The sequence below is a fragment of the Myotis nattereri genome, assembly GCF_964212035.1.
Source record: "Myotis nattereri genome assembly, chromosome: X".
Taxonomy (NCBI): Eukaryota; Metazoa; Chordata; class Mammalia; order Chiroptera; family Vespertilionidae; genus Myotis; species Myotis nattereri.
Genome location: NC_138078.1, coordinates 14,036,265 through 14,063,158, shown reverse-complemented (window position 1 = coordinate 14,063,158; position 26,894 = coordinate 14,036,265). Strand labels below are relative to the sequence as shown.

At 36.1% G+C, this 26,894-nt stretch overlaps 1 long non-coding RNA gene and 1 pseudogene across 2 annotated transcripts in view; one reads left to right on the top strand and one right to left on the bottom strand.

Moving 5' to 3' along the window:
* LOC308511258 overlaps positions 1-26,894 on the top strand; it is an 808,460-nt gene that overhangs the window by 687,350 nt on the left and 94,216 nt on the right. The gene's annotated exons all lie outside the window — the stretch shown is intronic.
* LOC308510925 (large ribosomal subunit protein eL33-like) lies at positions 17,810-19,522 on the bottom strand (annotated as a pseudogene). Its single transcript has 2 exons — positions 19,426-19,522; positions 17,810-18,213 (listed from the first exon to the last, which is right to left on the bottom strand). The product of its transcript is annotated as a large ribosomal subunit protein eL33-like (transcript).

Here is a 26,894-nt window from a genome sequence, read left to right as displayed (position 1 = left end):
ATGTCTTATATTTTGCATAGCCTCCAATGAATTCTCTGACAGCCATTTTATTTTCTTTACTCTGCCATTCAAAAAGAATGACACCGGATGACAACCTTGAAAAAGGGAGAATCTTGTGCCTCATCCATTCCTACTATATATCTGATGTGTCTTTTTATTCATACCCAATTTATCTTGGTCTAGCATGTCCAGATTATATAAGTATATTTATTTTCTTCAATGTGGCAGGTTTTTGTGAAGTTAAAATGAATATGGGATGAAATCACTATTGCTGAGAAAATATTAAAACATGTTTTCTTTGACATGGCTTATATAGCACTTTTCCACAAAATAACATATTTGGGAAAGAAAGGTTTTAAAAACACAATTCGTGTTCTTTTGAACTCTGCTAAATCAATAAAATACTTTGAAGAAACATATATGGTGCCTTTTCATATTTACAAAATGTGACTGTAGGCGGATGTTGTCTTAGGAACTCTGAACCCATTTTTCTGACAGTTGTCACCTTGTTATCAACCCAAGTTATCTTTTCAATACAGTCCCAGATTTCATTATCAAATTCCCCTACTGATTGTGAGGGGAAATGATTATAAAATATCCTATGGAAATTAAATCAGAATAATGCAATGTTCTCCTATAGTTTCCATACAATGAATGTGTCACATCAATATATACATGCCTGATGAGATTATGTGTGCAATTGAATATTAAACATGGCTGAAGATGTGACTTTGAGTATTGTTCTTTTCCTTTCTCTCTAACTTTTATTCATTGCAATACCCTAATATCTCAACCATCAAAGCTTAGTGTTTAATTCCCCCAATATAGGATCTGTATCATAAAGGCTGAAACAACTTTAGAGGGGGAAAAAAATACAGGGAACGTCCAGAGTTAAAATAAGTTGAAGCATAATGGGCACTAGCAACAAATAACTGATTGCCATATTGAGACACTGTGGGAGATTCCCAAAATGCCCTGAGATGCTATTAAAGTCACACTGCCTGACTTTATACCATTCTCTGAGGATTTACAGCAACTGCCAGAAGCCAATTGAAGTTTTTCCGGGCTATTCTCCACCCCTCTTCCATTATTTTTAATGTTCCCCAAAGCCACTGAAAGGGGTTAACAATAAATGATGTTGAATATTTTTTTTCTTTAAACCTAGATTGAAATAATCATCTCTGAGGGACTATTTAGCTTTTATGCAAAGGCACAAAGATCTAAGTAATCTCTTAAGGACCTTTTGTTCCAATCATTATACAAACATTTTTAATTAAAATGTTACAATAGAAAAATGATAAATTTAGAGAGTGGAAGGTAGAACACAAATTTTTTTAAAGCATGCAAATCAAAACAAATTAACAGGCCAACTGTATTAGCAAGAAATGTTTTTGGCTGAAAGAAACAAAAATTTCACCCAAGGAGATGTTCAGAGGTGATAATAGTAGGTAATATTAGTGTAGCTGCCCCTGTCATTAAGGACCCAGACTTCCTCTTTTAGTGTTCCACCATCTTGTGTCTGTTGGCTTTTGGTCTTCATACTCTGACATTTTGTTGGCAATGGAATTTCTCCAGCTTCATCTCTGAAGTCCATGATCAGTACAGGAAGAAGGGAAATGGGTCATACTACTACACATGTCCCTTTTATCAGAAAAGCAAAATTTTCTTAGGAGACTGTCTTATAACCCTTTACATCTCATTGCTTAAACATGGGTCATATGGTCACTTCTAGCTTCATTAAAGTTGGTAAACCGATTCTCTGGTATTTTTTATCATTTTTAGTGAGAAAAAAAGAGGTGGAGGGTTGGGATTGATGTTATGCTAGATAACCAAGATTGTCTGCCACACAAACTAAATTAATTGGGTTTATGAATCTGTTTCATGCACCAGTATGTGACTAGAAGATAAATTCATAAAAATAGGTATCATAGGAGAAAACTTACTGCAGTGCTTTATCATGATAAACTATTCTTTCTGTTTACCTGAGTTTAAGATTGTTATTATAAAAGATAAAGTATTATTTAAATGCTGAAAAGAAATTTTGAGAAGTTATTGGAATTTATTCTTAACTTAAAAATTAGCTACATAAGCTCTTGACCAAAGTTTTTCAAGTTAGAAAAGACTAAAGTCATTGTTTGAAAAACAACATTATAAATAGGGATTTGAGAAATTAAATGGATATCATTGGAATCCATAATCATTAAATTTCCAATGAGAATACCTCTGACAAACAATTAATCTAGCTTCAGCAGTTTGGATTAATCATTTTCATTCTTTGACTTTGTTACTTACAGGGCATTTTCTTTTTTAATTGCAGACTGAATATATTTAAAAATGATGTTGCTAATAATTATTGATGAATGAATTGTACAAGTTTGTGAAATTTGGTTTCACTTGAATAAGAAAAGTTAAATAATTGAGCAATTAAATTCATTCCATTTTACTGAGTTTTAAGAAAATTAGCTTGAAATGGCACTGAGGAATCTAATTTAATTTCTACATATTGGGTGCTAATATAAACCATGGGTCAAGGATTTAGCACCATGGACTAATATTTGAAGTTAGAGAAGAGTCACCACAAATGGTGGAAGTGAGTTTTAAATTAACTCCATTCTTCAGACAAAGAATCTTAGTTTAGAAAAGATTAACTTGATCAACATAGTATAACTAGTTAGTTGAGTCATGAGCTAGAACCAGATTGCCTTAACTCTTGTGTCAATACACAATCCACTAGTTTTATTTTTTTCTGTAAAATAATGGTCACATCACTATTTTACTTGCTACTTCAGAAAATTCATAGAAATAAAGTTCATGGACAAGTCAAGATTTGTAAATAATGTTAATGTATGAGAGTTATGGTTTAAGATGTCTTCATATACATATTAATGTATATGGATTAATGCTTCTTTGCCTAACAAAGAAGCATTAATCCATATAGCTGGAAACAAACAAAATCTTGGACTTAAGAGAAGACAACATCTGATCAAAATCAGATAACAAAATAATGCCTCTCCACTGTATTCCTTCTATATTGTGTTCTCCAATAAATCAATTTAAGGGAGGACAATTAAAATATTTGTTGCATCTAGGTGATTAGTAATCTCCTGTGGAATTGGAAAGGTAGTTAGAGAAATAAAGGAGGTTTATTCTAAAAAAAAAAAAAAGGAGGCTTATTCTATATTCTATATGCTCTTATGTATGCTGAGGTCAGGGTTTATTTGCAAGGCTAAAAATAGTTTGTCATTTTTCTAAGTAGGAGTGTTTTCTGTGTAATTTAATATTGGATGATAACCATAGCTAGCATTTAGTACACTGTTTTTTGTATCAGGAATTGTAGCTTGTGCTTTGAATGCTTTTTCTTAATTGATTTTCCCAAAAACCATATGAGATAAATGTGATATTCATTAGAACTGAGCAAAAATATTTCTTTTTCTTCCGAGCATTGGTAGGATTGCTCTTCTTTCCCCCAATTAGTTAGGAATGATGATATGCCATGCTTTTAGCCAATGAAATGTAAGCAGAAGTGAAGAGTGTGTTGTCCATGTAGATGCTTTAAGAACCAGTGTGCAATTCATCAGGATTTCCCTCTGCCATTATAATTAGCAGTATCCAAAAGTGGTACTTAATTAGCCTGCATCTTGGAGTGAGAGCTCCTGCAACACAGTTTTTAGCTGCCTTGCAATGGAAATAGAGAAGGTTTAATATGAGAGATAAACTTCATACTAAACCATTGTAATTTTGACGTATACGTTACTGCGCATAGCCTAGTTTGTTCTGACCAATATAGATAATTATTATTAATAACTTCTTCAATTTACAGAGGAAGAAAATGAGGGTAAGGAATTTGTCCATGATGATATCACAGGTTAAATAGAATTTAATTCAAACCAAACAATCTGACTTCGTTGCTCATATGCTTAGCCACCATTTTATAGAGCTGTAATTTCCTTATTGTAAGGAAGGAATGTCCAATAGCATAATGTGGAGCCCTATACTTAATTTCTAGGCATAGAGAGGTGATTGTTTTAATTCACTTAACCTTGACATATTTTTAATATTTATTAAGCACTTACACATGCACAGAGATCATTCATTTTAATCCAAGAGGTTATACCTGAATGTTGTTGTCCTCAGGGAAGAAAAGAGTATGAAGAGGTCATCATCATACATTTCTCCAAGGATACTTTGCAGATATCCCTGTATTAGTAAGCTTGGACTGCCATAACGAAATACCACAGACTGGGTGATTAAACAACAGAAATTTATTTTCTCACAATTGTGGAAGCTCAAGTCCAAGATTAAGGTGCCAGCCAATTTCAATCCTGGTAGGAACTCTCTTTTTGCCTTGTAGATAGCTGCCTTCTCATTGTGTCCTCATGTGCCAGAGATAGATAAAGTATCTCTTCTTTTTTAAAAAAATATTTATTGTTGAAAGTATTATATATGTCCCCCTTTCCCCCCCCATTGACCCCTTCTAGCCCACCCCACCCTCCACTCCAGGCCTCCACCACCCTATTGTCTGTGTCCATGAGTTATGCATACATGCATACAGGTTCTTTGGTTGATTTCTTCCCACCCACTCACCTCCACTTCTCTCTGAGATTCCACAGTTTGTTCCATGCTTTTTTGGTGGGGCAATTGCTTCCTGTCCCCACCCTAGGTTTAGATCCCTGAGTTCTCAGGGAGAACCCCCCACAGCTGAGATATCCCTCCAGAACTTCACCTGCTGTCGGCCGGGTAGCTCAGCCAGCCCTCTCACACCTCCACCCTTCCTACCAGTCTCTATGCAGTCTCCACTTTCCATCCTTGGTTATCAGGGTTCTCTCTAGGCTAGTCTTCAGTTGATTATTCAGGATGTTTATTCTGAATTTAACATCAATAATGAGAGAGAATCACTGATAGGCTGCTTCCTGCACTCCCCACACTGGGGATAGAGCCCAAAACCTAGGCATGTGCCCTGACAGGAGTTGAATAGTGAACTCCTCGTTCATTGGTTGATGCTCAACCACTGAGCTACACTGGTTGAGCTGTATTTTAGTTGTAATTCCAGTTTGCTCCAGGGTGAGTGTCAGTGTAGCTTTCACTCACTCTGCTGCCATTTTGGAACTGACTACACAACGGTTCTTAAAGCTCCTGATCAAAAGTGGCCTATGTCACTTCTAATCTCCAGTGTCTCTTCTTATAAGAGCACTTGCCTTATCAAATTAGGACTGCACCCTTATGATTTTGTCTAACCTTTATTGCCTCCTCAAAAGCCCTATCTCCAAATACAGACACTTTGGCATTAGGGCTTCAGCATATGAATTTTGGAAAGATGCAAATATTTAGTACATAACAATCCCTTAGAAGCTGCAAGCAATTTAAGAAAGCTTTAGTAATAAGGACTCACTCCCATCTGTATCCATGTGTTTTCTGTATTCATATATGGGACTGGAAAGACATTCCAATGAGAAGTATTTCATTTGTTCATTTATTCACTTATTTAAAACATATTTCTTGAGCATCTATTATGTGCCAGATCATTCTAGGCAATGATGAAGAAAGCAAAAATTTTCCTTCATGAAATGTATATCCTATACAATAAAAGGATAATATGCAAATTGACCCCAACGGGAGAATGACAGGGAATGACTGGTCACTATGACACACACTGACCACCAGGGGGCAGATGCTCAATGCAGGAGATGCCCCCTGGTGGTCAGTGCGTTCCCACAGTGGGAGTTCTGCTCAGCCACAAGCCAGGCTGAGGGCTACCAGCACAGCGGTGGTGGTGGGAGCCTCTCCCGCCGCCTCAGCAGCACTAAGGATTTCCAACTGCAGCTTAGGCCTGCTCCCCGCTGGCAAATGGACATCCCCCAAGGGGTCCTAGACTGCGAAAGGGCACAGGCTGGGCTAAGGGACCCGCCCAAGTGCACAAATTTTTGTGCACCAGGCCTCTAGTTCTAATATAAAGAGAGAAACAGAGAGATATATGAATATATCATATTATGACAGAGATTTAATATATTAATAAAGATAAATCACAGTAAAAGTATAAGGAATGATAGGGACCAGGATTGCTACTTTTCAATGGTATGCAAGTATATCCTTTCAGATGATGTGACTTTTATGCAGAAATCTAATAATTAGAGCTTTAACATCTTCAAATATTAAAACGGAGATAATTAGAGAGCATTTTCACATATTCCTCCATTTTACAGAAGGATGAACTGGAATCTAAAACAAGGGGTGGGAAACATTTTTCTTTAAAGAACCAGCTAGTAAATATGTTTTATTTTGCAGGCTAGTCAATCTCTGTCATAATTACTCAACTATACTATTGTAACATGAAAAGAGCCATAGACAATAAGTAAACAAAAAGTGTGGCTGAGTTCTAATAAAACCTTATTTACACAAACAGGTAGTGGGTAAGATTTGTCCCTCAGGCTATAGTTGGTCTATCTCTAATCTAGAACAATAAAATTACTTTCCCAGTCCCACTCATTTGATTGTTGATGTCAGAAGAGAGGACAAATATGTTTCTTCTGTCATTGAAAACAACAAAGACATCTTTAGAGCAGATTATCACAGATAAAAGACAAAGTTAAATAAACAATAATGTGTCATGGGTGAAAACAGTTATCCATTTAACTGCTGGCACCTGAGTTTATTTTAGAAAGGGAACTGTCTTTGTTTAAGAGAGCTTGTTGAGAAACTATTTCTGGGAGAAGGTGACACTCTGAGGGCTGAGTTTAGCAGGAAACAATGAAACAAAAGAGATGGCTCAGTGGTTCTGCATTAGAAATGAACAGAAATTAGAGGAAAAGAGGAGGTAGAGAAAGGGACAGAGGGAAGATCCAATCCATAGAACTGGACGGAAGAAGGCATTTTAAGAAAGAGATATCTAATCAGTTTTAAAGGGCTGCATTGCTACAATTCAAACCTTCTATTGTCCTCAAAAATTAAAAAAAGTATAGCACAAATAAAAGGCCTTTTATGAATGAGCTTTGGAGGATGTGTATCAGGGAGTAGGAGGAATTAAATAAGGAAGCTGAGGGTTTTGTTGTGGGTTTGTTGTTGGTGTTGTTGTTTTTGGTCTGGGGCTATTCATTGTGTATGTATGACATTTAATTAAATCCCAACCTTCTATAGTTCAACCATCTGTTTTATATATTTCATATTTAAGCACCATCAGGGAATTCTTGTTAACAGGGAAGATTGTTCCAGGTATCCTATATAATACAAGGGTAATATGAAAATTGACCCTAATGGCAGAATGACTGCTGGACCAGTCACTATGAGGTGCACTGACCTTCTTTTGGTCCCTTTCCCTGGCTGGCAGGCTCTGATTGCCGGATGGCAACCCACTGCAGGGTCTGGGCCATCGAGCAGGTGGGAACAGACAACCTCTTAGTCCCTTCCCCCAGCCGTCAGGCACCAATCACCCAATGGTGAATGGAAACTGGGGGTGGATGGCAGCAGGGGGTGGGGCCAGCTGCGGGCAGCTGGGGAAGATGGCCCTGATCCCAGGCAAGGCCTAGGGACCGTACCCGCACATGAATTTCATGCACTGGGCCTCTAGTAATTAATAAAAGTCCAACCTCAAAGGGGCCCTCAACAGTACCACAGATTCTTTGCAAAAGCTATTTCACAGCTTCTCAGCTCCCCTCAATCTCTCCACTTATCAGATCATAACCTGGCGTTTGAGATGAATAAAGAAAGCATCAGATGCTAACTTCCTTATCTTCCCCCCACCTAACATACTAATCAAGGAACTTCTAACTTTAGAGTATCCTCATTTCTTTCTGTAACGAGAGGACCGCTTCTCCTCCTCTATAACTTGGATCCTTCTGTCTTATAAACTATGCACACACTTCTTGTTATCCCTTATCCCTCCGGTGTTCAAAATTCTGTATGGAACTAAATCCTTCACATTACGGCTTAAGTCATTACTAAAAACAAACCAAAAAAAACCCAAAACAAAACAAAAAAACAACCTCTACTACTGCCTTTTTCCTTTTCTCTCCTTCACCAGTTAGCTTCTTGAAAGGATAATTGGCAAAACTGTCTAAATTTCCTTATTTCTACCCTCACTTCTCAACCCACCAATCTGGACTCTTTTCATCACTGTCATCTCATTAAATCCAATGGAAAGTTTAAATCCTTTCCTTGTACAGCACTTGACTTTGTTGACCACTCCCTTCTTGAAAAACTTTAATCCTTTGGCTTAAAAATCATTGCCATCCTTTGTATTCTTTCCCTTCCACTCTAACTTCTCATTACTTCATTATCTGCAGTTTCACACTCTTCTGCTCCCTGAACACTTAATGTTGAAGTTCCTCAAAACTGAAACTTAAATTCTTTTTTCTTCCTAGTCTGTTCTCTTACTAAGTGATCTTTATTCTTATTCATGGTTTTAATTAGCATCCCTTATCTTATGACTGAAACTGATGAATAAAATGGAACCAGAGGCATGGGAACGTGGAACACACTGATGAATCTCAGAGGGAATGGGGCGGGGGAGATTACCAAAGAATTTATATGCATATATGAATTACCTATGAAACAAACAATAGGGTGGTGAATGCCTGGGGCAGGGAAGAAACCAGGTGGAGGGGGCAGGGGGGGTAGAAAATGGGGACATCTATAATACTCTCAATAATAAAGATTAAAAAAACAAATTTATGATCTTCCTACTTGATCTTATTACATTTAAGAGTGTATAGCATCACCATCCAACTACTTATACAAGGAAGAAATTTAGGAGTAATAAATCTATAACCCTACCTTAAACTTCAACCCTCAGATCCAGTTAATCATAAAGCTGTCAATTTTACCTCCTAAATATATGTCAAACATTGCATGTCTTTCCACATCTACTGCCACCACTCTACCTAAGCTATCTCTCCAAACCTCAAGTGGACTATGCAATAGCCTACTTTACCAGTAATCTTGGCGTCTCCACTCACTCATACTCCAAATTGGGTTAACCAATGGTACTGCTTTGGTCAACACAATTACATCAGTGGCTTTCATTATTGTGTGAACAGTAACCACAATCTATAACTTCCCTATAATTTCTTATATGACATTGCCATTTTTTCAGTATCATTTCACAACATAATCACTCCTAGTATGTTCACTTCAGCCACAATGACTTTTAATAATTTTTCCCATTACAGGGCCTTTCCATGTGGAACTTTTCATTTGCATCAGATGGAAACTCCTTATATTTTCCCCACCTAGCATACTAATCAGGGAACCTCTAACTTTGTGGTATCCTCCTTTCCTTCTGTGAAAAGAGGTGAGTCCTCTTACCTCATGAACTGTCCATTTCCTGTTATCTGTTAGCTATCTCATGTTACAAACTTCCCATGGGAATTATTACTTTATGTTAGGATGTAAAACATTACCATTCAATGAAACATGGAAATGTCTTACCCCTCCTTTTTTTCTAATAAATTTTTATTGATTTCAGAGAGAAAGAGCGAGAGAGAAAGAGATATAAACTTCAATGATGAGAGAGAATCATTTATGGGCTGCCTCCTGCAGACCCCCTACTGGGGATTGAGCCCGCAACCCTCTCCTTTAGCTTAGTTAACTCCTACAGTTCTTTTGGATCACATATTAATGGCCTTTTTTTTTCATGGAAGGTGCAGCTAACCTCTTAGATAAAAATCTACCTATTATATGTGTTTATAAACACACTCTTCATCATAGCATCTATCATTCATAACTTTCTATTTATTCATTTAACTAGTTAGCTAATATCTCCTCCTCGTACCAACTTATTTTCCCTAAAACTAGGCTAATGACATACATATAATATGACTGACCAAATAACAGGCCCCCAACCCTGATCAATGTGTCTAACTCTCTATCCCTATACTTCTACCTTCCTCTCTGTAAAAAATCAATAAAATATATTTTAAAAATAAAAAAATAACAGGCCCTGAATAAATATTTTGGACATGCATAAATGAATGAGTGCTTCTATGCAGAATACACTGGATAGTAAAACACTTTATATAATGCACTAATTCAAAATAAACTGGAGAGTAAAGCCAACATTGATCATAACAGTATGACTCTGAGAATATGCAGAAATTTAGAAAATGGCATTAAACTTTCTACAAGACATGAAATAGAGAGGTGAACAAATTTCTGTGGGCTATAGCTGACATCTGGATTATAGTAAAATTTATTCAGTATTTGAAGAATGTAATTCAAATGTGGAATTGAGAAGTAGTAAGATCATTTTAACTTGGTGATATTACATGGGACCACTATTGGGAAACAAGATGAGATTTGGACTAATCTCCACAGTTGTAAAACTGACTTCACCTGCCAAATGACTCAACAATTCTGTGAATTTTTAATACTGTTCACCTCATTCTGATATTTCATAAGGGTAGCTTCAGTGAAATTTTTAAAATATATCTCATTAAAAATAGTTAAGCTCTAGCTGGTTTGGCTCAGTGGATAGAGCGTCAGCCTGTGGACTGAAGGGTCCTGGGATCAATTCCAGTCAAGAGCACATGCCTGGGTTGCAGGCTCGATCCTCAGTAGAGGGTGTGCAGTAGGCAACCGATCAATGATTCTCTCTCATCATTGATGTTTCTATCTCTCTCTCCCACTCCTTTCCTTTCTGAAATTAATAAATAAATATACTGTATTTATTTATTTATTTTATTTATTTATTATATATTTATGTAATATATATATTAAAAATAGTTAATCAGTATGTATCATCAAGTAAGGTTCAAATTCAGTTTTCACTAGCGTTATATCACAGAGGAACATTGCATATGCTACATACATTAAGAGACAGCCATATTGAATATAGCCTATTTCAGTAGGTCTTAATACCCTTTTTTGGCTGGGAAGTGTCATTGCAATCATGGAACATGTCATATTTTACATATTTTATGCCTTGGGCTTTATAAGCATTAAATAAAGCTATGATTCCAAGGTATTAATTCAAGTTATTTATCAGTTCTCTGGCAGGCACCCAATGTTTCATGATTTGGTTCCCCCAATTAATCATTTTCTTTTTCTTTTTTTACTCAAATTGCTCACAGCTGTGATCAAAACTTGGCACAGCCTCCTAATAAGGAGGGGCATAGAAAAGCTATTATTGGGCAAATAATAGAAGCTGTCACACAACCTGTGTTTAGTTACAAAAAGTTTGCAAACTTTGAAAATTCTAGCTGTTGGGCTAGTGAAAGAGTCTCATTGGGAAAAGAACTCCATTATTTAGATTTGTATAGCATTCTTGGCCCAAGCTTATGGTGTTGGGAATCATACCACTTGGACAGTGAACGGTTTTTAGAAGTATACATATACTTCATGAATGACTCTTTGAGGGAAAACTCAGACAAACAGAAAAATCCTTATATATATAAGTAATGTACAAACTCATATATTAGGATCTTTGAAACAATATATATATACTTGTCTATCTTCTTTTTCCTTGTATTTTTACACTGATTAGAATTTCTAGTATGTTGTTGAATAGGAGAAGTAAGAGAAAACATCCTTGATTTGTTCCCAATTTTAGGGGAAGAGTATGTTCATCACCATTAAGTATGATATTAACTGTAGGTGTTTTGTAGTTGTTCTTTATTAAGTCCCCGTACATTTCTAATATCTTGAGTGCTTTATCATGAATGAGCATTGGGTATCAATGATGCTGCTGCCATCAAGCTATAGTAATTTAGTTGTCAAAACCTGAAAGTTTTACCCAGCCAACGTGGCTTAGTGATTGAACTTTGGCCCATGAACCAGGAAGTCATGGTTTGTTTCTCAGTCTGGGTACATGCCCAGGTTGCATACTCAATCCCCAATTGGGGGTGTGCAGGAGGCAGCCGATTGATGTTTCCCTCTCATCAATGTTTCCATCTCTCTTTCCCTTCCTCTCTCTAAAATCAATAACAATAAAAAAGATCTGAATGTTTTAACTTGACTAAGCTAGAACAAATGCATTTTCCACTACTGCACAGATGTACATATACTTGGGAAAATGTGAATAATTTAGGCAACTCGGTAAGTATGTAAAATGATGAACATTAGATGTCGACAGAGACACACATGTGGGATTCATTGGATTCTTCTACTTTTTAAAATATATCTTTATTATTGAAAATATTACATATGGCCCCCTTTTTCCCCTTGACCCCTTTCTCCCTGCACCTCCACCCCCCAGGTCTTCACCATACTATTGTCTGTGTCCATGGGTTATACATATATTCATATAAATACTTTGGTTAATCTCTCCACACATACCTTCCCTTTGAGATTCGTCAGTCTGTTCCATGTTTCTATGTCTCTGGATCTATTATGTTCATCAGTTTATTTTTTTCATTAGATTCTGCATATGAGTGAGATCATGAGATACTTACCTTTCTCTGACTGGCTTATTTCACTTAGCATAATATTCTCTAGGTCCCTCCATGCTTTCTCAAAGGGTAAGAGATCCTTTTTTTTCAATGCTGCATAATATTCCATGGTGTAAATGTACTACAGCTTTTTTATCCATTCATCTACTTATGAATGAGTTGCTTCCAGATTTCAGCTATTGTGGATAGCACTGCTGTTAACATAGGGGTACATGTATTATTTCTGATTGGCGTTTCAGGCTTCAAAGGATACATTCCTAGAAGTGAGATCACTGGGTCAAATGGCAGTTCCATTTTTAATTTTTGAGGTAACTCTAAAGTTTTCCATAGCTGTACCAGTCTACATTCCCACCAACAGTGTACTAGGATTCCTTTTTCTCCACACCCTCACCAGCATTTGTATGAGGTGGTACCACATTGTCGTTTTATTTTGCATCTCTCTGATGATCAGTGACTTTGAGCATTTTTAAATATGTTTCTTGGCCATTCGTATGTCCTTTTTGGAGAAGCGTCTATTTGGGTCCTCTGTCCATTTTTTAATTGGGTTGTTTGTCTTCCTTTTGTTGAGTTAATGAGTACTTTATGTATTTTGCAAATTAACCTTTTACCACATATATAATTGGCAATTATGTTCTCCCATGCAGTAGGCTCCCTATTCATTTTGGTGATGGTTTCTTTTGCTGTGCAGAAGCTTTGTATTTTGATGTAGTCCCATTTATTTATTTTAGCCTTTGTTTCCCTTGCCCTAAGAGATGTATCCACAAACATATTGCTATGAAAGATGTCTGAGATTTTGCTGCCTATGGTTTCTTCTAGGATTTTTATGGTTTCATGGCTTACATTTAATTATTTTGTCCATTTTCAGTTTATTCTTGTGTATGGTGTAAGTTGGTGGTCTAGTTTCATTTTTTTGCATGTATCGGTCCAATTTCCCCAGAACCATTTATTAAAGAGACTGTCTTTACTCCAGTGTATGTTCCTGCTACCTTTGTCAAATATTGAGCGTAATGGTTGTCAATTTCTGGGTTCTCTGTTCTGTTCCATTGATCCATATGCCTGTTCTTGTGGCAGTACCAGGTTTATATTACAGTGGCTTTGTAATATAAGTTGATATCTGGCATTGTGATTGTCCAACTTTGTTCTTCTTCCCCAAGATTGCTGCGGCTATTCAGGATCTTTTTTGGTTCCATATACATTTTTGGAATATTTGTTCTAGATCTTTGAAATATGTCATTGGTATTTTAATAGGGACTGCATTGAATCTACAGATTGCTTTCAGTAGTATGGAAATTTTAATTATGTTAATTCTACCAATCCATAAAAACAGTATATTCTTCCACTTGTTTATATCTTCCTCTCTCTCTTTTTTCAATGTCCTGTAGTTTTCTGAATACAGAAGTTTTACCTCCTTGGGTAAGTTTATCCCTAAGTATCTTAATTTTTTGTTGTTGCAATGTAAATGATATTGTTTTGTGTGCTTTGTTAGTTTCTCTTCCTGAGAGATCATTATTGGTGTATAAAAATGCCATTGATTTCTGGGTATTAATTTTGTATCCTGCTACATTGCTGAAATCATTTATTAAATCTAGTAGTTTTGTGGTGGAGGCTTTAGGGTTTTCTATGTACAATATCATGTCATCTGTGAAAAATGACAGTCTTACATCCTCCTTTCCAATTTTGATGCCTTTTATTTTTTTCTTCTTATCTCATTTCTATGGCTAGGACTTCCAGTACTATGTTGAATAAGAGTGGTGAAGGTGGATATCACTGTCTTGTTCCTATTCTTAGGAGAAATGGTTTTAGTTTTTGCCCATTGAGTATGATGTTGACTGTAGATTTGTCATCTATGGCCTTTATTATGTTGAGGTATGATCCCTCTATTCCCACTTTGCTGAGAGTTATCAAAAGTTGGTGTTGGTGCCCATATGGTGTGGCTTAGTGATTGAGCACTGATCTATGAACCAGGAGATCATGGTTTGATTCCTGGTCAGGGCATATGAGGGGTTTCAGCTCAATCTTCAGTGTGGGGCATATAGGAGGCAGCAGATCAATGATTCTCTCTCATCATTGATGTTTCTATCTCTCTCTCTCTCTCTCTCCCCCTTCCTCTCTGAAAGCAATCAAAATATATTTTAAAAAATTGGTGTTGGATTTTGTTGAATGAATTTTCTGCATCTATTGATATCATCATGTTGTTTTTGTCTTTCAATTTGTTTATGTGATGTATCACATCTATAGTGAAAACACTCAAAAATTCAAACACATGGATGCTATTAAATAGAATGTTATTAAACAATGAATGTGTTGCCAATGAGATCAAGGAAGAAATCAAAAGCTTCCTGGAAACAAATATAAATGAACACACAAGCACCCAAAATCTCTGGAACACAACAAAAGCGGTCCTGAGAGGGAAGTTCATAGCATTACAGGCCTACCTCAAAAAACAAGAAAAATTTTTAATAAACTATCTAAACCTACAACTTGAAGAATTAGAAAGAAAACCACAAGAAAAGCCCAAAGTAAGTAGAAGGAAGGAAATAATAAATATCAGAGTGGAAATAAATTGACAAAGAATCTAAACAAATAATACAAAAGATCAATGAAATCAAGAGCTGTTTCTTTGGAAAGATAAACAAGATTAATTGACCTTTAAACAAAGAGAGATGACCCAAATAAATAAAATCAGAAATGAAAGAAGTGAAGTAACATCTAGTACCACAGAAATACAAAGAATTTTAAGAAAATACTATGAACAACTATATACCAACAAGCTGGACAAGGTAGATGAAATGGACAAATTCCTAGAAAAATACAATTTCCCAAACCTGAATCAGGAAGAATCAGGAAACCTGAATAGACCAATAACAATGGAAGAAATTGAAGCAGAAAACAAAAACAAAACAAAACAAAAAACCTCCCAGCCAACAAAAGTCCTGGCCCAGTCAGCTTCACAGGGGAGTTTTCCAAACCTTCAAAGAAGAATTAACACCTGTCCTCCTCAAACTATCCCAAAAAATCCAAGAGGAAGGAATGCTTCCAAGCTCTTTTTATGAGGCCAGCATCACCCTAATTCCAAAACCAGGTGAAGACATTACAAAGAAAGAGAATTACAGGCCAATATTACTGATGAACATATATGCTAAAATCCTCAACAGAATATTAGCAACTCAGATCCAGCATAATATTTAAAAAAACTAGAGGCCCAGCACGCGAAATCGTGCAACTCCACCCACCTGTGCACACCTCGACTTGCTCACCTCACCACACCCACCCATCCGCCGCCACACCCACCTGCCGGCTGCCAGCCTTGCTGTGATCGGAGCCTGTGGGCATCGGGGGAGGGACCAAGAGGTGCACTTCATTGCACTTCATGATGACCAGTCATTTGGTCGTTCCAACGTTAGGGCCACTGGCTTTTTATAATATAGATTATACATCAGGACCAAGTGGGATTTATCCCTAGGATACAAAGCTAGTACAATATTCATATGATTCTTCTACTTCTGACTATAGAACATGTGACAAAAAATGTTTACCTCTATGAGCCTGTTTCCTCATCTGTACAATGCCTATCACAATACCTTCCTCTCAGAGTTTTGTGAGGGTTAGAGAAATAATATACCTAAAGCCCATAGCTCACAGCCTGGTATATAGTGGCACTCAGCACATGATAACTGTTACTGATATTCGTCAAATATCTTTTAAAGAAAATACTTTTCCTCAAAATATCCAGGTAAAGCAAAATTGGTTCTGTGAATTTAAATATTCTGATAATGGCTACTGCCATTTTTTGCTTTCCTTTCACTGTAGAGAAACAGCTGTGATTACGACATGTGGATATAAGCCTACAGTTGCAACCTCACTAGGCCATTCTGTATCAGAACAAGCAGTAGGTCTGGGAAGATGAAAGGAATTCCTGCTAGTATTTCCTGACCAAAGAAACCAGTTCTGCAGATATTTTCAAATTCATTTTGTCATCATGCTAGCCACAAGGGTAATGTGGATTGTTTCACTGAAAGAAAATGGTGGGGGGTTGCCCTGCTGTGAGTAGTTATGTTCTTTAAACTTTATGAGAATATGTATAGTCATGAAGTTTAAATCTCCCTTGAGTCGTTTCTTTGTCTGCCTTGGCATCCTCCATGCTGGCATTTTCCAGCTGCATACTAATGAACTGAGCTATGAGGAAAAAAGCCTGCCCAGCAAAGGCACAGGGCTTGACTCCACAGCTAAGTGACAATAATGCCTGCGTCACTTACCTCTGGTTAATAAACTCTACCCTCCTTGCATGACTGTCTTGACACCAAACATTTAGTCAAATCCTCTTTTCTATAAAGTGAAGATAAAGAGGTTTAATTACTCTTTTGCTATACGAAAGCATATCAAATTGCTGTTAAAATATAAATGACACTGATAAAAGTTTTTTTTCTTCAGGATTTTAATTTTCAAGTCTCCCAACATTGTGTATGTCCTAGAATGATACAGTTCTGATTCATTAATAGCTAGCTGTTTTACCCAGGGCGTGCTCAGTTTTAAAAGAAAATAGCCTTGCAGGATAGCTCTGGGTTTTGCAAAACACAAGCTACAAGTTGATTGAGATCAAGGCCATCAACTTTATTTTACTCGTTATTTCTCTTCAAATACATTAATACTAAAAGAGCAAATATGGGATATTTTAAGACTATAAAACAAGATTATATTTCCCCCTTAATGCTAGGAAGGAACCAATAGCCAGTCTCCCCAAACCCAAGGACATAGTGCATTTTTGTCTAATCAGTTTTTATTGTGTCCCTCTGTATTAATTAGGTTCCATGGCCTTAAAGCAGAGAATCAAATTATCAGGGGTTCCCATTAGTAAAGGCTGATATTAAAGCATGGATGACGATGAGCTCAAAGGTAAACCATAGATATTTATAATTTATATATCATTTGTATCTGTTTTTCATGAAATCCCACTATTTTTATTCCTTCCAACAGCAATGCTTTCTTTTATGCTTTGTAAAAACTATAAGAATGATTTGTTTCATGGAGAAATGATTTAACTGCAAGACCACTGCTTCCACTATACTTTCCACAGTGTTTAATTGAAGAGTAATCTGGATTTTGATTCATAAACTAGAGGCCTGGGGCACGAATTCATGCACAGATGGGGGCCCTTGGCTTGGCCAGCGATCGGGGCCAATCAGGACCAGTTGGCAGTGGGGAGGGACCATGGGAAATTGGCTGACCATGGGAGGTTGGCTGTGGGAGTGCACTGACCACCAGGGGCAACTCCTGTGTTGAGTGTCTGCCCCCTGGTGGTCAGTGCACATCATAGCTACCGGCTGGTCATCTGATTGTCCGGTCATCCAGTCATAATGGTTGCTTAGGCTGTTACTTTCAACTCTTCACGTATATCTCTATTTATGAGTTTTATTTATTTTTACAAATCCATTTTATTTATTTATTTTTCTGTAAGTTTGAATCCTTGAAGAGTACAACATTATACAGATTCTGTGTCCAGTGGCCTTAGCAGGAAGGTTGCATCAGAAATAAGCATGAACCATGCCACTGTTTCCATGAGCATGGGTTACCTTTCCCCCAAGTGACTCTGGTTTTGTTCACTTTGCCACCAGGAGTCACTGTGTTGTTTTTTGCTTTGTACACATGAGCATATCTCTTGCCTAGATAGAATTCAGTTTCCTCTCAAGCATAAACACCTTTGATTTTAAGAAGAACTGTGTGCTCCCTTTGGTTCCAGAGACCCCAATTCTTTCTATCCAGCAAAAATGGCCCCGGATTGCAGCCTTCCACACGTGTTTGTCCTTACAGATGTCCTGTTCCCAGCAGCCTTCACTGGCTCCAAGATGGTGGAAGAGCTCTACCCATGAGTTCTATATGTTTTAATCCTCTCTCTCTCTCTCTCTCTCTCTCTCTCTCTCTCTCTCTCTCTCTCTCTCATATGAATAAATGATTATTTTCTTACTAGTGTGATGGAGATTGATTTTGCAGCTACAAGGTAACTTTGGAAAATAATTTCACTAAAGAAACATGTTTCAGATTTTAATTACATCTGTTTCCTGCTCCTAGATATGCTTTATTTTCTTCTAAACCCACAACATATACATAAATCAGGCACAAAGTAAAACTACCTTTAGATTTTGAAACCTTTTATGTGGGCTTGAATTTCATGCAATAATTGAAGTGTGGGGACATAATCACTGAACTATTTGAAAGGGTAAATTTTACTCCTTCTCCTTGACAAACATGGGTAATACTTTACCAGGGACAAAAAAAATGCTAACAAAATTCAGTGGAGGATACATTTGCATAATGCATCTTTTAACAAGGGAATGAGTGAGGGCATACGTGACAATGCTAGCATGATGTTCTCTACCTCCTGTCAATTATCCTTGAGTCACCCTGCAGTTTAAGCTTTAGGTCAATAAAATGAATTTCAAAGCAGAAGCCTTCAGCACCATAGAGGAATTAACTCTGTGGGGTTGCTTCAAAAAAGCAATGAATTTTCCATTGCTTTTACCTCATGCAATAATTTTTCCTCCAGTTTTTGCCTTCTATTAGAGCAGTCTCTCGTTCACAATTCCATTTCTTGATAATTCCTTTCTATAAACAAATACTTTTCTCCTTTGGATATAATAAAAATGTAGATTTAAATTGCAATTTTTAAAATAAAGGGTATATGGAACAAATCTCTATCAAATATTTGCAAATAATTGGGCTTGAACATCACAATAATTTGTAAATTTCTTTTCAGTTTCATATGCTGTGCAATATGCTGTCTTCCCATGTCAAAAGATATCTAATTTTGCACAGAAAGGAATCAAGACTTAAACTGATTCTGCAGTAGTTGGGGATGATCTGAAATCATTCTAACCTCCTCCCCTTGCACATCTGTAAACTCCCATTCCAACAGTGAGAAACATCACTCCCACCATCTGCTACTGTTTACTTAATTGTTCAATTCCAGTATACATGTATAGTGGTATCAGAATTCTTAACCCATATCTTCATAAGGAAGAACTTTATCAACTAGAGTGCAGTGAGTACGTACAGTTTCTTTTGCCTTTAGTCCTACAGATTCTGCTCATTTCCATAGTTCCTAGATCGCCATCTTCCTCCTCCCCCTTCAGTAAAGTTGTTTCATGCATATGTAACACAGTTATTTTGTCAAATTATGTATTCTATCCTGGGATTCTTTGACCTCCTAAATGATTTTGTTTCCAATTTGGGTATATTAAAGTTTACTCTGTGCTGTAAATTTCCCTGGATTTGATGAATTCATGTGTTACATAGCCACTATTATATGATACAGAATAGTTTCATTTCCCTGAAGAACCTCCTATGCTTCACATATTCAACCCTGGAAACCATTCTCTCTATAGTTTTCCCTTTTAAAAAAAGTCATATCATTGGGAATCATATGGGATTGTAATAATATTAACTCCTTTCAGGTACCAACATGCATTTAAGATTCATTTATGTTTTTCATGGTTTGATAACCAAGGTTTGTTTATCCATTCACCTGTTGAACATCCTGATTATTTTCAGTTATTTTTATAAGTATAAATAAAGCTGCTATAGACCTTCATATACCAATTTTTGTGTTAGACATAAGTTTCTCAAATATAATTTGGTAAATACCTATGAGCACAACTGCTGGATCATATAAGATTATGTTTAGCTTTGGAAGGCACTATCTTCAAAAGTGGCTATAACATTACTCAGCAGTGATTAAGAGTTCTTGTTACTCCACATCCTCACCAACTATTGGTATTGTAGATTTTTTGGATTCTAGCCTTCTCTTTTTCCAGATTTATTGAGACTTATTTAGCACATATCAGTGTGTAAGCTTAAAGTGTACAAGATGATGATTCAATACATATAATTGTGAAATGACTATCACAATAAGCTTAGTTAATATATCCATTATGTCACATAGTTACCATTTTATTTTTATGGTGAGAACATTTAAGATCTGCTCTCTTAGTAATTTTCAAGTATACGCTATGGTGTTGTTAACTAATTTAACCATTGACCTATAGACTCAATACAATCCCAATCAAAATCAATAGGTCCCCAAAACTTATTCATCTAGCCATTCCAATAGGTGTGTAGTAGTATCGCATTCTTGCTTTAATTGTCAATTCCCTAATGACAAGTAATACAGAGCATCTTTTCATGTGATTATTTACCAACTGTATATCTTCTTTGTTACAGTGTCTGTTCAGATCTTTAACTGGGCAAATTTTAATTCTTATGAAATCCAACTTATTGACTTTTTTATAGATTGTGCTTTCAATATTATATTTCAAACTTATCACCAAACCCAAGATCACCTAGATTTTCTTCTGAATTTCCTTCTAGATGTTTTATAGTTTTTTAAGCTGTATAGTTTTAAATGTTCATAATCCACTATGTTTTAATTTTTGTGAAAAGTGCTATTTCTGTGGATATATTTATTATTATTATTTTGCATATGGATGATCAATTATTCCAGCACCATTTGCTGAAAAAAACTATCTTTTTTTCACGGTATTGCCTTTAATCTTTTATCAAAGATCAGTTGACTATATTTTTGTGAATATATTTCTTGAGATCTTTATTCTGTTCCATTGACCTATGAGTTTATTATTTTGCCAATACCATACTATCATGATTATGGTCACTTTATAGTTAGTCTTAAAATCGGGTAGTGTAAATCCTCCCAGTCGTTCTTGTTTTTCAGTATTGCATTGTCTATTCTCAGTCTTTTTATCTGTCTATATAAACTTTGGAATCATATTGTCAATATCTACAAAATAGCTTTTGGGTATTTTGATTGGGATTGTATTAAATCTATAGGTCAATTTGAAAAGAATTGACATCTTAGCTTCTAGATCTATCATTTGGATTTCTGGCCACAAAAACATCACCAAACTTCTACATGAAGAAACATCACCGAAACACTTCTAATATTAAACATTGAAATCAATGTGAACTATATATACATTTAAGAAAGATTAATAGAAACAAGTAAAATAATTATTATCCACTTATTCCAGTTCAGGGTGGGGGCTGCCTGTAGCCTATCACAACAGCTCAGAGAACAAAGCAGGAATCAAGTCTGGATAGGATACCATTCCATTGCAGGACACACACACACACACACACACACACACACACACACACACACTCATACTGGGACAATTAAGACACCCCAAGTAGCCTAACATGCACAGCATTGGGATGTAGCAGGAAACCGAGTACCCAAAGAATACTCACACGGACATGGAGAGAACGTGCAAACGCACAAAGTGGCCCCAACCCAGAACTGATTTGTTCCTCATTAATACACCAAAATGATTTTGAATGGAATGATATTTTTCAAGGATCTGCTATGTATTACACATATTGAAATTGTCCCACTATTCTTGAGTATTCTGTTATACTTTTCCATTCTTTATTTTCTCTTTGCATTTCCATTAGAGAAGTTTCTCTTGAAGTCTCTATCTTTAAGATCACTGATGCTCTACTCAGTCCTGTCAATATGTTCTTTACTTCCTTACATTGCTGTTTTAAATTTTTACTACTGTCTTTTAATGTTTTTAGTAGAGTTTCTATCTCTCTGCTTATATTATCCATGTTCCTGCATGTTTGTTAGTAGAATCCTTAACATATTAAACATAATTATTTTATTTTATTTTTTAATCATAATTATTTTAAATTACATCTGATAATTCCAATATCTATGTCTGATATGAGTGTGGTTCTGAAAAATGTGTCTTCAGAAAAATTATTTTTTGCCTTTAGCATACCTTTTAATTTTTGGTTGAAAGCTGGACATGATTTTTCAGGTAATAAAAACTGGGGAAAATAAAACTTTATTGTGATGTTTTATGTTAATCTGACTAGGAGACGGGCTGTGTTTATCATTTGCTGCAGCTGTAGGGCCCAGAGGATTCTAATTCCTCTTGTGTCCCTGTCTTTGATCTCCTGTAGACTTTGGGCATCTCTAAGTTCTCCGTAGAAAGAGAGTCTCTGTCTTACAGCTCATTCAGCTTAAGTCACTGTTATACTGGATTGCTATTTGGTGTGGTGACAAGGGGTAGAGGACAGGAAGCGTGCTATTACCTTATGATTAAATCGTAGTCTTTTATTGGACCTGTGTCCTTCAAAAGTGTTCCTTCACTTACCCTCTTTGAGTGAGACAAGAAAGCTAGCGGTAGCTGGAATAAAAGAATGTCCTTCCCCCATGTGGGAGGGACAAGGCCCTTGTTACAGAGAACACTCTGGGCATAATTCATAATGATTGCTCTTCTCCACCCCCTGCCAGAGCCTCAAGGGCATCTTTCTCAACATTTCAAACTGGTGCTGTTTCAGGAGGTAAATTCTATGAAAGTATGTGTGGGCGAGGAGGGGGGGTCCCTAAGACCTGAGAATGTTTTACTCTCATGCTAGTTCATACTCAGACTCCAGCAATTAGTGAAGATCACCATTTAAGTGTAGCAGTTAATGGCTCTAGTGGCTTCTTATCTAGGTAAGCAAATCTTGACTGTGATTCTCTGCATTCACTTGTCTCTCCAGATTTTCGGATGACAGGTTGCCCTGTAACCTTAGTTCTCTGATAAACCCTTGAAAAGTTGTTGACTTTCATTTTTTTTCAGCTTAACAACAGGAATTGTAAGAACAGTTGTGACACCTTCTAAGATCTTTACTTTGGTGCTGAAATTGAAATTCCTTGCAAAGTTTTTCTGTAAAAACCTATATGATAAATATTTCCAGCTTTCCCTGCCATGTTGTCTCTGTTGCAACTAATCAACTCTGTTGTTGTAGTGTCAAAGGAGACAATACATAAATGAATGAGTTTATGGTATTAATGATGTTTCAATAAAACTTTATTGACAAAAACAAGGAATTTGCTGAGTTTGGCCTGTAGAATATAGTTTGCTGACCCCTGATTTGAAGTACAGATGGATAATCCTGAAAGCCAAATATTGGTTGACAGTCTAATTTGTTGAATGGATCAATAAATGAATGAATATGTCTGCATATTAAAATGTTTTCAACAGATTTGATGATGCCACAAATATCCTTCTGTATTAAAACTATCAGTTAGGAAAATGTTAATAACCTATACATTTCTGCTATTACAACCTTAATTATAAAAATTACCAAAGTTCAAAGGAAAGGAGGTAAAGTCACTTAGCTTTTTCTTGAAATTACTTTTATTCTATACTTCGCCAAATATTTGAGTCTAAAAAATGCAAGGCAAACAGTGAACTATTTCCACTTAATTATAATTCAAAATGACAATTTTCCATTGCCTGCAATAAGAAATGCAATAAAACCTTAGGCACCTAGGATTCAAATAACTGTATCCCTCAAGAAATTAGCATCTTTAAATATTAAGAGGCCTTCACAGAGTTAAAGAGTTAAGCTTCACAGGATAAGATAGAAAAACAGCACTATCTAACCTCATGTATTTAAACTATTTGAAGAGGAAGATTCATGGGAGTGAAAAGCATAAATTTTCGTGGATCAAAGAAATATAAGAAGTTTAAAGAATGGGATAACCAATTTAGGATTTTGTTACCTAAGTTAATACTATCTAATGCCTATAGTAAAAATCCATTATTTGGGGGAAATCACCCATAGCATAAACTTCTAAAAACCCATAAGGTGAAGATACTTAACTGTGAAATATAGAAAACATTATTCTCATACATTTTCCTTTCTGAATCTACCAATTTACTCTCAAATTTCCAATTAGGACAAGACAGAACCCCAAGTTAACAGAATTTAACTAAAATATTTTATGTATGTGGATTTTCTCTCTGCCAACTTCTCAGACCTGGATTCCAGTTTGATTTCTTGTTCTCTGGCGCATGGGAGCTAATCTGTCTTTCCTGAAATTGCCTAAATCCTCTCTTACTTATTCATTACCTCGACAATTAGTTCAAGTTGCTAACATATATAAAGGCAGATGACAGTGTAATTCAGCGAATGAGTATCTGCTGTCTATTTCACTGAAGCTGGTGGTTCACTTCAATGGCGATGCTCACTTTTTATCCAAGTTGGTGGAAAAGAGATGGAAATAGAATGGAAGCTACTGAGTTTCAGAATTCAACTTCTAGGAAACCCAATTTAAATATTTTGGCCAAGATCAGTGAATTATAATTTAAATTTTTAAAATGTCAGTCTTATACATTCTTATTAAGAATAATCTTTATTTAGCCTGGCCAGGCATGGCTAGGTGGTTGAGCTTCGACCTGTGAACCAGCAGGTTATGGTTAGATTCCCAGTTAGATTCCCACTGAGGGCACATGCCCAGGTGGTAGGCTCGACCCCCAGTAGGGGGCGTGCAGGAGGCAGCCTATCAGTGATTCTCTCTTATCATTCATGTTTCTCTCTCTCTCTCTCTCTCTCTCTCTCTCTCTCTCTCTCTCTCTCCCTTCATCTCTGAAATCAATAAAATTATATTTTTTAAAAAGAATAATCTTTATTGAAATTGTCTTTTTATTTTATTTTTTTAAAATATATTTTATTGATTTTTTACAGAGAGGAAGGGAGAGAGATAGTTAGAAACATCGATGAGAGAGAAACATCGATCAGCTGCCTCCTGCACACCCCCCACTGGGGATGTGCCCGCAACCCAGGCACATGCCCTTGACCGGAATCGAACCTGTGACCCTTCAGTCCGCAGACCGACGCTCTATCCACTGAGCCAAACCGGTTCTGGCTGAAATTGTCTTTTTATTATTAATGTGAACGGGTTGTACTGTTTTTTTATATGTTGTAATTGTTTATTGCTGGTATATAGTGAGGCTTACAATGTTTAATCAGAATTAACTTATCAATAGTAACTTTTATGTTAATTATTTTTATTTTCTCAATAAACAATCATTACTGGTATTAGTAGAACATGGAATATGTGCAAGAAGTGATAAGAGATGAAGTTGAAAAGGATGTTGGGTCCATAACCGTCATATGTTTTGATATGTGTCTCCATCCCACAGGCCACAGAGGACTGGACCATGTGTACATATTTGACATAGGCTAGTCAGGCACTCTCTTTCCTTGGAATTTAAAATAGGAACTGAAAAATAAAGCAAAACCTGCTGTGCAACTACATACAACTATAATATGTAAAGGGAAAAGTTTATGGCAGTCATATTAAAAGAATACTGTGCATAGTAGAAGACTTTGAAGAAAGGAGAGAGAATCCTGCATACTTTCACCAGGCACCTATCTATCTTTATAACATGTTCCTCTCATTTGCTAAAGCTAGCTTGATTTGCTTTCTGTTACTTGTGATCAATTAGCCTAAGAGAATATGTATTACCATTATCAGAGCAGCTTTTCTAAATTCTACTATAATTGTTTACCTCCCTGTAGAAAGTAAATGGCTACATCTTATTTTTTTCCATATCCCCAGCACTGAGTCAGTACTCAATAAATATCTACAAAGTGGTGAAAGAGAAAAGCTTGTCTGGGTGGGAGACACAGCATGAAATGTTTCTTCATGAACTATTGTTTTTTTGTTTAACCCTTAGAAGAGCTTTTCATAAATTGCATTCACTGGCTACCCACTGGCTCAAGATGGGAATAAGTGTTCAGTGCAAAATGGTTCCGCAGTAGTTATCTATTGAAAATACTGTGTTACACAGAGTTAGCAATTTTTTACAGTACTAATTCTGAGAGCCTTTAAAATGATATAGGTATACTTCAAGTCTTCAAGAAGGTGATAAAACAATCAGGGTATCCCATACTCTTTGACAATGCGAAACTTTTACCACAAAAAAATCACAGAACTCGGCAAAACAAAACAAAAACCCTGCTTTTAAAACAACAAGTGACTAGAAAAGACATTAAACCAAAGAAGGTATACAAAGGCTAACAAGCTGATGAAAAGATGCTCAACATTACCAATCTTTAGGGAAATGTAAATCAGAACCACAATGTGATACCACTTCATCCCATTAGGATGGCTACTATCAAAAAACAAGCAAACAACCAAATCAGTAAATAACAAATATTGATGAAGATGTAGAGAAATTTAAACCCTTGGGCATTGTTGGTAGGGATGTAAAACGGTACAACCACTCTAGAAAGCAGTATTATGGTTTCTGAAAAAAATGAAAAATAGAATTATACCATATGACCCAGAAGTTCCACTTCTGAATATATACCAAAATAATTGAAAGTGAGTCTCAAAGAAATATTTGTAAACCCTTGTTCATTGTAGCATTATTCACAATAGCCAAAAGGAGTAAGAAATCCAACTGATCATCTGTGGATGAATGGATACACAAAATGTGGTATAAACATACAATGGATTATTATTCAGTCTTAAAAAGGAAGGGATTTCTGATATGTTACAAGGAAAGAGCCTTGAAGACATTATGTTAAGTGAAATAATTCAGTCACAAAAAATACTGTATGATTTAAATTATATGAGCTATCTAGAATAGTCAAATTCATAAACGCAAAATAATAGGATGGTGATCATCAGGAGGTTGTGGGGAGAGAGGTGTGAGGAGT